General features: G+C 34.7%; 1 pseudogene across 1 annotated transcript; it reads right to left on the reverse strand.

Moving 5' to 3' along the window:
* Positions 1-10,418: 10,418 nt before the first annotated feature.
* On the reverse strand, positions 10,419-12,287 carry LOC307061211 (nucleolin-like; annotated as a pseudogene). Its single transcript has 2 exons — positions 11,436-12,287; positions 10,419-11,108 (listed from the first exon to the last, which is right to left on the reverse strand). The product of its transcript is annotated as a nucleolin-like (transcript).
* Positions 12,288-13,493: the final 1,206 nt, after the last annotated feature.

The raw sequence follows: 13,493 nt of genomic DNA on the forward strand, positions 1-13,493 counted from the left end.
TGTGATAATATCTATGCATAAAAAAAAAACCTTAGCCCTCATATTACACCAGTATTACTACTACAGACTCATTCTTCTCAGTATTATAAACTCAGTGTTACTAACCCATTCTACAGATGCTGCATATATAAGGTAGATGAAAGAATTCAGTGTTTGACTTTGGGCAGGTCACCTCATAGATCACCATCAGTCAAATGAGGGACAGACTTTCTACTCTCCTATTTTCACTAAAAAATGTATAATGTTCTACAAATACAATTAACGTTTGTATCTATTATGGACATAAACATTAAATATGCTACATTTATATATGTTTACATGCATTAGAACTTTAAAAAATTTAGTGTAAGGTAGATGTGAGACTTGTTACAGTAAACAAAACTGATCGAAAGGGAGATTTAACTATGTGCAATGTTTAATTCACCAGGTGTTTGACAAAACAAAACAAAAAAAAGTGAGTTAATCAAAAACTGTGTGTATGTGTGTGTATTCCTTTGCAATTAGTAATTTTGGCTATTTCATGGCATGAGTAACAAACAAGAATTGATTAGTTCTTATGACTTGGTCTAATGGGTCTGATAGTTCCTTTCTGGAATTTAGACTTATTAACTTCCTCATACATACTTGAGAGTTGGTTATTTTCTGAAGATGTACAAGAATTTTGCAGTATTTTGTGGTTGATTGAAAATTGGAAAATGATGAAAATACATTGGATGGACTAGGGCCCTGGGAGCAGCTAAAAGAAAAAAAAAAAAGGTTTCTAAAGTACTTAAAAAGGCATTTATGAGATGGAAAATTACTGTGGATTTTTATAGAAATCTCCTTATTAGAATTCTGCAACATTTTTCTTAAGGAATTCTTCCTTTTAAAAGTGTGGTTAATACCCATATTATGCTGTAGGCAATCAGAGTTTAAGATTTTTATTTAATGCATAAATATATTCTTCAAGGAGTGTTTCCACTCCAGTGAATATTTAAATATGCTCTAAGGCATTTGGGGTATTAAGGAAAGCTTGAGGAAATATATGAGCATTTGTTTTTCCAGAAAGCTATACCAGGAAAATGCATGAGGCATAAAGCTTGAAAATACCAAATTTCCAAACAAAAGAAAGAATGTGTCTTCCACTCCCTCTTTTTTACTATTAGAAAGTGAATAAAATAAACATATCCCTTCTTATAGACTTAAAGTTCAAATTGCTGTATGAGTCAGACTGTGATGATGCTCTCTATATATTTCAAGTTATAATGAAACATAAGCAAACTACTATGGAAAAAATCTAGCCACAAGCTCCTTTTTCCTCCCTCTTCTATATAAATTAGGTTTTTTTTAAGCCAAACCAAACCCTCATGCATGGGTTACAAACTTTATTTTGATTTCATTTTTAAATGACCCAACCAAAAATCCCTAAGCCAAATACCACAAGGAACTCCCTGCCTTCTCTTCCCCAAAGTAAGATTCTGGAATTAAACTCTTTTGGTTACAATTACATAGTCACTTTAAAAGTATATGGTAGTCCCATTTTTGTCATTGAGGTAACTGATATACTTGAGCAGAATATATTATTAATCTTTAGCTCTTTGGCTCCTAAAAGAAAATATTTTTCTTTAAAAATTGATGTCATCAATCACTACAGAGTACAATTTGGCAATATTGATCTATTTATCATCTATCTCTTACAAATATACCTATTCTTCTACTGAGAAATTCAGTTTTAGGAATTTATCCTGCAACTGTATTTCAAAAATTTTGCAGAGATTTATGTACAAAGATATTTACTGCAACATTGCTCTGTAAGAGCAGAAGATTGAAAACAACCCAAATGTCCACCAACATAAGGTTATTTAATAAATGAAGGTAGGTCAGTACAATGGAAAGCTATTCAGAGTTAAAAAGCAAAAGGCAGCTCCAATTTGACCTATATAGAATACCCACTGAGACACATTATCAAAAGAAAAAAACTAGGTTTTATAAAAGTATGTAGATATACAATTGCCTGCAGTTATAAGTGCATATATACACTGATAAATAAATACAATATCTCTGGGAGCGTACATAAGAAATTGGTGGTACGGTTTGCCTGTGAGATAGGATTAAATATCAACTAGTGTACAGAGTGGGCAAGAGACTTACCTCTCACTGAATTCCATTTTATTAGTTTTGAATATGGATTATGTGCATATATTATCTATTAAAATAATCATCTTAAAAGGTAATATACACCTAAAAAGCATTCTTTATACTGAATATGATGAAGAAGAGAAACACTGCTTATGGGGAAAAAATAAACACGCTAGAGAAAAATAAAACCTAGCCAAACAACACAAATGATTTTAAGCTGTTAGTATTTGATGCTAACATTTTAAAATATTACTGAGACGATTGCAATGTTGTAAACATCTCCACTGTTTGCATAAATTTTGTTGTGGGAAGAGAATACTTGTCAGCAGCAATTAGAAAAAAATTAAAAGTAAAATATTGTTGGCTGATTGAATATTTGCGAACCACACATGAGGAAATAGCATTTATTTAGAGTGGTTGGAGTCAAGGAGAACAAAGTTCCTAGAAAGAAGTTAGACTTTTCTTTCATGAGTCAAGAGCAATACCTGTGTCCAGAAGTTAATAAATACAAGTCAGGACCCAAAGGATGAATACAAGATTTACCCAAGAATATTCCTGCAAAGTGGGGTTAAGGTGAGGTTCTAGCATCTTTTAATTAACAAAAGAATGAACTGTAATCAGAAATTTCTTCTAAAAGCTTAATTTGCTGGTTGAGAGGGAGGAACTGCTGTTCACTCTTCTAGAGCCATAAATCCATGACATATCCAGCCAATTTATCCATCTGGTTAGAATTATATGCTGTTTGTGACTGATTGCTTCTTGATTCTTCTTGTCTTTAATGCTTTCTAACACTTTGGGGATCACTTTGATAAGTTCTAATATTTATAAAATTGGGGTGAGCACAGTAAGACCTTAAAGAAACAAATTCTCTGCACTACCATCTCTACACAGTGGCTTCAACATCTTCAGTGATTGTTGACAGATAATAACAGGGACATTCCATCTATTGTGGGGAAAGGAACCACATCACTTAGACTATCGAAAACAAATATGTTTACCTCTTAAACCATGAAGTACATCCAAGTAGCAGAAACAAAAGTTCTTACATAGAAAATATTTATCATTATATAATTTATATGAATGTTTTTGTTGTTATTCACTCTCCTCCTCCTCTACTCTGAGTAACCCCAGGCCCTTTTTCCCTAAGCCTTATCCTCTATGTCAACTTATATTTACTTGCTATTAAGTAGGTAGATATTAATTATTTTCATAACAAAACTTTATATTTTTATAATATATATAATTTCAATATGCTTTGACAAGCATTGTTTTATTAGAATTTCCCAGTAAGCCTATTAGCAGTTCAGAATAGAAATTATTGGTGCCATAATATTTTAGATGAGGAAACTGATGTCTGTAGTTTTTAAGAAAATTGTCTAAAGTTCTACAAATAATATGAAATAAAAGAGAAAACACACTCCAATCTGACTGTTCCTCAACTGGAACAACAAATATGCCCCTCCCACACACACACAAAAAACTGCCAGAGAAATGTGCGCCAAAAGGAACAGGATAGTGCTTGTTTCTTAAGGACTCGATAAAAATTTCAGTTAGTAGGTCTACTTGATGAGAAGTCAAATCACTTATCATACAATGCATTGAAAAATCCTCTGATGGGCTGTAAATCTCTTTATCACAGAGATTTTTGTCAAAAGACTTTATCCAACGATGGGAGATGACTAAAAATGGTCTTTCATCTATCACTGTCACCATATTGAGTTCCAGACAAAGAGTTCCAGAAAAAGAGCTATCATTGTTCAACTCAATTTTATTTTCTTTGCAAATATATAATGAGTGCAATAAAAGTATTTTAAAATATATTTTTGATAAGCATTTTTCCCTGGAAAAATATCTGCTAAATAATCTGTTTAAAAATTTAAATTCAAAAAGTAATGGCAAAGAGTGAGTTCCACAGGCTTCCTCATTTCTCCGCTACTGTTACAGGTTGAATTCTGTCCCTTTCAAAAACAAATTTGTATATTGAGGTCTTTTTTTTTTTTTTTTTTTTTTTTTGTGGTACGCGGGCCTCTCACTGTTGTGGCCTCTCCCGTTGCGGAGCACAGGCTCCGGATGCGCAGGCTCAGCAGCCATGGCTCACGGGCCCAGCCGCTCCGCGGCATATGGGATCCTCCCAGACCGGGGCACGAACCCGTATCCCCTGCATCGGCAGGCGGACTCTCAACCACTGCGCCACCAGGGAGGCCCTATATTGAGGTCTTTAACCTCCAGTACCTCAGAAGGTAACCTAATTTGAAACAGAGTATTTGCAGATACTTTATTAATTAATTAAGATGAGATCATAATGGAGAAAGTTGGGCCCCTAATACAATATGTATGGAACCTATATAAAAAGGAAACTCTGGGCACAGACACACACACACAGGAAGAACATAACTTAGAAATAAAGGAAGAAATTAGAGTGATGTTTCTATAAGCCAAGGAATGCCAAAGATGGGCAGCAAACCACAGAAAGCTAGGCAAAACTCACGGAACGATTCTGCCTCACAGCCCTCAGGAGAAAACATTCCTGCTGACACCTTGATCTCAGGCTTCTAGCCTCCAGACTGAGAGACAATATATTTCTGTTGTTGAAGCCACTCAGTTTGGGGTCTTTGTTCCCACAGCCCTAGCAAACTAAAACACCCACAAGTATGACGAATTTAAGGAGAATTCCAGCTACGTATGTAGTTTTAAGGTGTACAGCTGGCAACACTGGGTAATTAGGAGCAGAAATCACCAAGAAAAAGAATAACTGAGATAGAAAGAAAAGGGATAAGGATTAAGGACAAGAACCCATATAGGATGAATGAAAGGAAAACTTCCTGGTTGAGAGTTAAGAGTATGTGTGAGAAAGGTGTTAGCAAGTGGCCACTGTAAAGGACAGTGAGTCAGACAGTGACTGAGGAAGAGGAACTTTAAGCTGTTTGTGTACCCCAAAAGTGCTCCCCCAAACCTCCAACCTATGCATACAAACATCCTTCCAACTTTAAATGTTTGTAAAAAATGAATATATCAATTACATATAGATATATTTAAAAATATAGACATACATTTTTTTCTCTCTAAATGCTGTTTCTTTGAATCAACACTGCATGAAGACTAAGCCAAGATTGTATTATATCTATTACATTTAGATTATATGTATGCAAAATGTATAATGTATATTATATATTTTATTGAATTTTAAAGTATGGATTATTTGAATATATATAAAAGTATAGATACTTATGTGCCAACCACACAGGCTTTATATTTCCACCTTATGTAATGAAATAAAACATAAATTAGTTTCTACCACTATCATCATAAGTTACCACAAACAGTGACTGAAACAACACATATTGTTTATTATTCTACAGATTAGAAATCTGACATGGGTCTTCCTGGGCTAAAATCAAGGTGCTGGCAGGGATGAATTACTTTCATAGGTTTTTAGGAGAGAATTTCCCCTTTCCCTTTTCCAGTTTCTAGAGGCTGCCTGCATCCTTGGTTCACAGTCTCCTTCCTCCATCTTCAAAGACATATCAGAGGGTCTAGTCCTTCTCACATCACAGCACCGTGCCCTCCTCTTCTGCCTCTTTCTTCCTCCTTTAAGGATGCTTATGATTACACTGGGTCTACTCAGAAATCCAAGATGATCTCCCTATCATAAAGTCAGCCGATTAGCAACCTTAATTCCACTTGCAAACTTAATCCCCATTTGCCGAATAACCTGACGTATTCACAGGATCCAGGGATTAGGATGTGGACATCGTGGTTGGGGGTTAGAGCATTATTCTGTCTATCAGATATGGTAAACACCAATTCCCTCATCTCTCTCTCCCTCTTCACTCCTAGAATATTTTTTTTTACTGTTTTTCAACATATTTGTGAAATATGTGTTTTTATAGTATTGTTTTGTGTATTTAAATTTTTCAATGATATTACATTTAATGAGAATTTACATTCCAATTTACTCAGGATAGTCTGAGTTTACATAGTATAGTTGATTTACAATGTTGTGTATAAAAGCTTTTGAACAGCAAAGAAAACCATCAATAAAATGAAAAGACAACCTACTAAATAGGAGAAGATATTTGTAAATGATATGTCTGATTAAGAGTAAATATCCAAAATATATAAAGAGCTCATATGAACAACTCAGTATGAAAAATACAAGCAATCCAATTAAAAAATGGGCAGAAAACCTGAATAGACATTTTTCCAAAGAAAACACAGGCACATGAAATGATCCTCAACATCACTAATCATTAAGGAAATGTGAATCAAGATTGAAGTGAGATATCATCTAACACCTGACAGAATGGTTATCATCAAAAATACAGCAAATAATAAATTTGGAAAGGATGAGGGAAAAAGGGAACCATAGTTCACTGTTGGTGGAAATGTAAATTGGTACAGTCACTTTGGAAAACAGTATAAAGATTCCTCAAAAAATTAAAAATAGAACTATCATATCCAGCAATTCCACTCCTGGGTATATGAGTGAAGAATATAAAAACACTAGTTCAAGAAGATATATGCACCTTAACACTCCAATGTTCATAGCCTCATTATTTACAATAGCTAAGATATGGAAGTATATATACACATAGTGGAATATTACTCATCCATAAAAAAGAATGAACTTTTGCTATTTGTGACAGCATGAATGGACCTGGAGTGTGTTATGCTAAGTAAGTAAATCAGACAGAAAGACAAATACTGTGTGTTTTCACTTATATGTGGAATCTAAAAAATACAGCAAATGAATGAATGTAATAAAGCCAAAGCAGACTTATAGATACAGGAACAAACTAGTGGTTACCAGACAGGAAAGTCATGGGGGGAGGGAAAGATAGAGGAAGGGATTAGAGGTACAAACTACTAGGTATAAAATAAATAAGAACCAAGGGTGTAAAGTATAGCACAGGAAATATTACCAATATTTTATAATAACTTTAAAGGGAGTATGATCTAAAAATTATTGAATCACTATTTTGTACACCTGAAACTAATATAACATTGAAAGTAAACTATAAAATTAAAAAACATTATGCTTAGTGAAATAAGCCAGACACAAAGGACAAGTATTATATTATTCCATTTATATGAAATACCTAGAACAGTAAAATTCATAGAGACACAAAGTACAATAGAGGTCCCAGGGACTGGGGGGAATAGGAGGGGAAAGTTATTGTTTAATGGGTACAGAGGTTTTGGTGGGGGTGATGAAAAAGTTTTAGGCGTAGGTAGTGGTGATGGTTATACAAGTTTGAAAATGTATTTAATGCCACTGAATTATACACTTATAAATGGTTAAAATGGTCAATATTATACAAGGTATACTTTTTGACAAAAAAATATTATAAAAATAAATTCTTACCCAGTGGGCTTTTAAATTTGCTTTTAAAAATAATCTTCCTTTACTATATTCATAGTACATATAAAGAGTATATATATATAGTTTGATGATACTAAATTCCCTTTAATAAACTACTTCTAATTCAGTTTTACTGCTTTGTAGATTTTTGTGAAATGAGGTTTAAATTTAAAGGCATGAAAGGATAAACCAAAAAAATCTAGCTGCTTTGAATGTTGTCTAATTTTTTAAAAATATACTTGTTAATAATAATTTGCTATTATCCCACAATCACTTCAGTTATGTGAACTATGTTGTCTGTCATTTCTATTAACTTCTACATGCCTTTTGCAAGAAGTGTTGGCAAAGATAATTATTTTCAAGAATAAAAGTTGCATTTTGCCAAAGGGAATGGGATAAAACAGTGGAACATTTGCATTTTCTTCAAAATGCCAGTCTTATAAATTCTGGGTGGACTCTAATTTTGGTGGTTAAAGCTTGCCAGTCCTTTCTGGATGAGATGTATGATTGGAACTTACTTGTGTCCTTCTTTTAATTGAAGATGTGGAGACCAAAAGTTTTCCAATACATTTTTTTCTTAATGATAATAGTAATGAGTATTTATTGTGTAGCATCAGTGGTCCTATGGATGGCCACAACTTGTGCTAAATAAATTGAAATGAGGCCTAGCTTCACAGCAAATGTGGCATAACCCAAGCACAATTTAGTGTGAAATATCATTGAAATGGTATGCTATCATTGAATCTTAATTTCCCCTCAAACCTCAGTATCTCACAATGTTTAAGTGCATGGATTCCAGAACCTCTTTACATGGGTTCAACTCCCAGCTCTACCATCTATTAGCCATGGAAGCCTGAGGAAGATACTTACCGTTTGTGCCTCAGTTTCCTTGTCTGTAAAGTGGGGAGATAATAGTAGCTAGCTCATAGAATTGTGATGAGGCTTAAAGGTAAAGTATCTAAAATAGTACTTGCACAGGTAAACATTTATAATTGATAGCTAACTTTTTCACAAGATACACATCTGTCTGCTCAATATTAATGTTTTAGATTAACATTTCAGTTATGTCTTGTACTTAATGAAGCTTTATCCTCTTTACTACCAGATTACTTTCATTTTCCTAAAAGCATTCTTTCATTTTCTTGCCCCAGTTTGTTTATTTGGGGGACGAATATTTCTTCACAGTGACCATATGCTTTCCATGAGTGACTGTCATCCTAACCAAACCAGGTCTCCTATTTTTGGTACCCAGGCAACTATCTTTGTTTATAGTGGCATTATTAACAGATGATGGTGCCAGGCAAAACTTTAATTAAGATGACGGGATATTTTATTTGGTTGTAGTTTATCTAAAAAGTTAAATTTAAAAAATTTTTTGGTTATCATCATATCCAGAGTCTCACATATCTTTAGTTAACCTTAAAATGCCAGAAATCATAGTTAATGATGTCTATTAGGTGCATTAATAAAAAATAATCTTGAGGAAAACTTCTAATAGGATGATTATTTTTCCTTATTTTTTTCCTGCATTATATAACATCTGAAAATAAAATAATGGCTGGCTCTTGGATTTTTATTTATTAACAACAGAAGAAAATGTATAGTACAGATTAATATTTTCAATAATAAATTAATTACAACAAACTATGAAAATATATAGTTGGTACCCTCTGACCAACATCTTCCCAATTCCTGCCCTCCTACCCCCAGCTCCTGGTATCCTCCATTCTACTCTCTGTTTCTGTAAATTCAGCTTTTTTATATTCTACATATAAGTGACCTCATACAACTCTTTCTCTGTCTGACTTATCTTACTTAATGTAATGCCCTCAAGGTCCATCCATGTTGTCAAAAATAACAGGCTTTTCTTCTTTCTCCTGGCTGAAAAACATTCCATTGTACATATATGTGTGTGTGTGTGTGTGTATATATATATACACACATATATGTGTGTGTGTATGTATATATATACACACACACACACATATATATGTGTATACCACGTTTTCTTTATTCATTCATCTGTTGACTTATGTTGCTTTCATATTATGACTATAGTGAATAATGCTGCAATAAACATGGGGGTGCAGATATCTTTTTTGATTTCCTGTTTTCATTTTTTTTGGATATATGCCCAGAAGTGGAATTGCTGGATCATATGGTAGTTCTATTTTAAATTTTTGAGTAAATTTCATACTGTTTTCCATAATGGTCAAAACAATTTACATTCCCACCAACAGTACAAAAGGGTTTGTTTTATGTTTTTTGTTTTGTTTTGTTTTTACATCCTTGCCAACACTTTTTAATCTCTTCTCTTCTTCATAATAGCCATTCTAACAGGTGTGAGGTGATATCTCATTATGGTTTTGATTTGCATTTATCTGATAATTAGTAATGTCAAGCATCTTTTCAAGTACATGTTGACCATTTGCATGTTTTATCCAAAGAACTTCCTATTCAGTTCCTCTGCCCACTTTTTAGTTAGATTGGTTTTCTGTTACTGTATGAGTTGTATGAGTTTTGGAACTTTTAATTTGTCCCAAAGTTGCTAAAGCAAAAATCATGATAAAACATTCTGCTTTCCTTTATAACCCCCAATGCAAAACAAACAAACAAACAAACAATAAAACCAAAACCAAAAAATTCCGTAGGAAAAAAAAATGGTTTTGTACATGGGAGGAAACAATATAAATTCAAAACTTACAGATAAGGGTTAGCTCTATCACTCTTCTCTTTCAAAAGTTTATACGAATATCCAGTCAACACCAACAGGGTTATCTCCCTTGAAATGTTACCTATACAGATTTCCAAGTAGACCACAGGGCTGTATACTGTCTTGGAATGTACTCAGAAGGCTCCGTCACCTAGCAGGCAACAGAGTAAACACCTCAGAGTCCTTTCTTTCAACTGGAAGAGGGAAAGACAGGGATAGAAGACACTATTCAAACTTCGTCTTCTTTCCTTGTGGCTTGTGGTCTCCTCCACCTCCTCTGAAGTCTCCTCACCCTGCAAAGCCTCCCCGGCCTCTGCCACCAAATCCACCTGGGCCACCTGTGCCACCACCTTGGCCTCCAAAGCCACCTTCACCCTTAGCCTTGGCCCAATCCAGATTAACTTTGTTTCCATCAATTTCACCATCTCCCATGGCCTCCTTGGCAGCTTTGGCATCTTCCTCATTGTTGTTTTGTTTCCATCAATTTCACCATCTTCCATGGCTTCCTTGGCAGCTTTGGCATCTTCCTCATTGTTGAAGTCTACAAAACCAAACCCCTTGGAGGATCCAGTCTCCCGGTCAGTGACTCTCCTTGCACAAATAGAGCCATCAAATGACTCCTTTAATGTCTCTTCTGTAGTATCCTCAGACAGACCTTTGACAAACAGAGTTTTGGATGGCTGGATTCTTGCATTAGGTGATTCCCTGGGTTCTTGCAACTCCAGCCTGATTTCTCTGCCCTCATTTTCCATTTTATTACATGAATTTAAAGCTTCTTTAGCGTCTTCAAATGAAGCAAATTCTATAAATGCATAACCTTTAGATTTGCCATTTTGGTTCTGGGGCACTTTGATAAACATTGCCTTCTCAAATGCTTCCTGAAGAGTTTCTTCCATTGCACTATAGGAGAGGTTGCTCAAAACCAGTGTTTTAAAAAAATTTTTTTATATATATATTTTTTGTGGTACGCGGGCCTCTCACTGTTGTGCCCTCTCCCGTTGTGGAGCACAGGATCCGGATGTGCAGGCTCAGTGGCCATGGCTCACGGGCCCAGCCGCTCCACAGCATGTGGGATCCTCCCAGACCGGGGCACGAACCCGTGTCCCCTGCAACGGCAGGCGGACTCTCAACCACTGCGCCACCAGGGAAGCCCTCAAAACCAGGGTTTTTGATTCACCACTCCAAGTGCTATTCTCTCCACCTCTATAGTCTTGACTTTGACCTTTCTCTCTGGTATAGTACAAGGAAATGGATCGCCCATCTATCTCTGTTCCTTGCTTTTCTTCCAAGTTTTTCTCTGAATCAGCTTCAGTCTTAAATTCAATATAAGCAATCCCTTTACTCTTCCCATGCTTGCTGACTAATCTGATCTCCACAGCATCTTCAAACACTTCTTTTAATTCTTCCTGAGTAATTTTATAAGGCAGATTTTAACCAAAAGTGTTCTCACATATCAATCTTTCTTATTGCCTTTTCCCTTTGGTTTTTCAAGTTTAGTTTTATTGACAAAGACTTTCAAACCAGTGAGTTCCAAGGCTTTTTCCAGGTCTTCAGCAGATTCAAAATCCACATAGCCAAACTTCCTAGACACACCAATTCTGACATCAACAACTGCAAGATCATTTTTAGCAAAAAGGTCACTGATACCCATTTTCAATTCAGGAGAAAATTTACTGAAGTTCAGGTTTCCAACAAAGAGATTGAAAGATGTAGTTGGTTCCGTGGCTTCCACTTTCTGTTTCTTGGCTTCAAGAGCTGTTTTTGTTTGGCCATTTCCTTCTTTCGTTTTCCAGGTGCTTCTATGACAGGTTCTTCCTCCTCTCCCTCCTCCTCGTCATCCTCCTCATCCTCCTCATCATCCTCTTCATCTTCAGCAGTGCTCTTTGCCTTCACAGGAGCAGCTTTTGCTGGAGCTTTCTTTCCTTTGGCTGGTGCAGTCTCCATAGCTTCTTCTTCAGATTCATCTTTGTCATTCTCATCATCCTCATTGTCCTCATCATCATCTTCATCCTCATCATCCGATGAGTCTTTATATATTTTGGAAATTAACTCTTTATCCAATATATGGTGTGCAAATATGTTCTTCCATTCCATAGGTTGCCTTTTCACACTGCTGATTGTTTTGGGGGTTTTATTGCTGTGCAGAAACTTTTTAGTTTGATGTAATCCCACTTGTTGCTTTTTGTTTTTTGTGCTTTTGGTGTCATACTCCCAAAAATATTACCAAGATTAATAGACTTTCCCCATATGTTTTCTTCTGAAACTCTTATGGTTTCTGGTCTTATTTTTAAGTGTTTAAAATATTTTGAGTTAATTTTTGTAGGTGGTATAAGATAGGGATCCAGTTTCATTTTTCTGTATGTGGTTGTCCAGTTTTCCCAACACCATTTATGAAGAGACGATCCTTTCCCCATTGAGTATTCTTGGCTCCCTTATTAAATATTAACTGACCTTATATGCAGGGGTTTTTATGGATTCTCTATTCTGTCTCATTGATCTATGTATCTGTTATTATGCCAGTACAATACTCTTTGCTCACTATAACTTGGTAGCACATTTAAAATCAGGAAATGTGATGCCTTCAGCATCATTCTTCTTTCTCAGGATTGCTTTGGCTATTTGAAATCTTTTGTGGCTTCACACAAATTTAAGAGTTTTTTTTTTCTATTTCTGTGAAAAATGCCATTGAAATTTTGATAGGGATTACATTGAATCTGTAGATGGCTTTGTGTAGTATGAACATTTTATTAATATAAATTCTTCTGATCCCTAAACAAGGGATATCTTTCCATTTGTATCTTATTCAGTTTCTTTCATCAATGTCTTGTAGTTTTCATTGTACAAATCTTTCACTTCCTTAGTTAAATTTATTCCTAAGTGTTTTATGGCTTTTGGTACTATTGTGAATGGAATTGTTTTCTTTATTCCTTTTTCAGATATTTAGTTGTTGATGTATAAAAGCACAACTGATTTCTGTATGTTGATTTTATAACCTGAAGCTTTACTGAATTCATAGATTACTTCCAACAGTTTTTTGGTTGAGTCTTTAGAATTTTCTATATATAAGATCATTATCACCTGTGTAATGAACAGTGAGTTTAAATGTGTCATCCTTTTTGTTTTATTAACTTATATTGCAATGGAAAATAAAAGTAATTTGAGTAAAATTAATTAAGCAATTTCTTATATCAGCCAACAATTCCATTACTAGGTACTGATCTGGCATTTAAATATTAGGCTAAATAATTGTGAAAATGGAATAATCTACAGTAAATTTCAATATTGTGTTCTTAATGTCTT

The sequence above is a fragment of the Hyperoodon ampullatus genome (assembly GCF_949752795.1).
Source record: "Hyperoodon ampullatus genome assembly, chromosome: 12".
Taxonomy (NCBI): Eukaryota; Metazoa; Chordata; class Mammalia; order Artiodactyla; family Ziphiidae; genus Hyperoodon; species Hyperoodon ampullatus.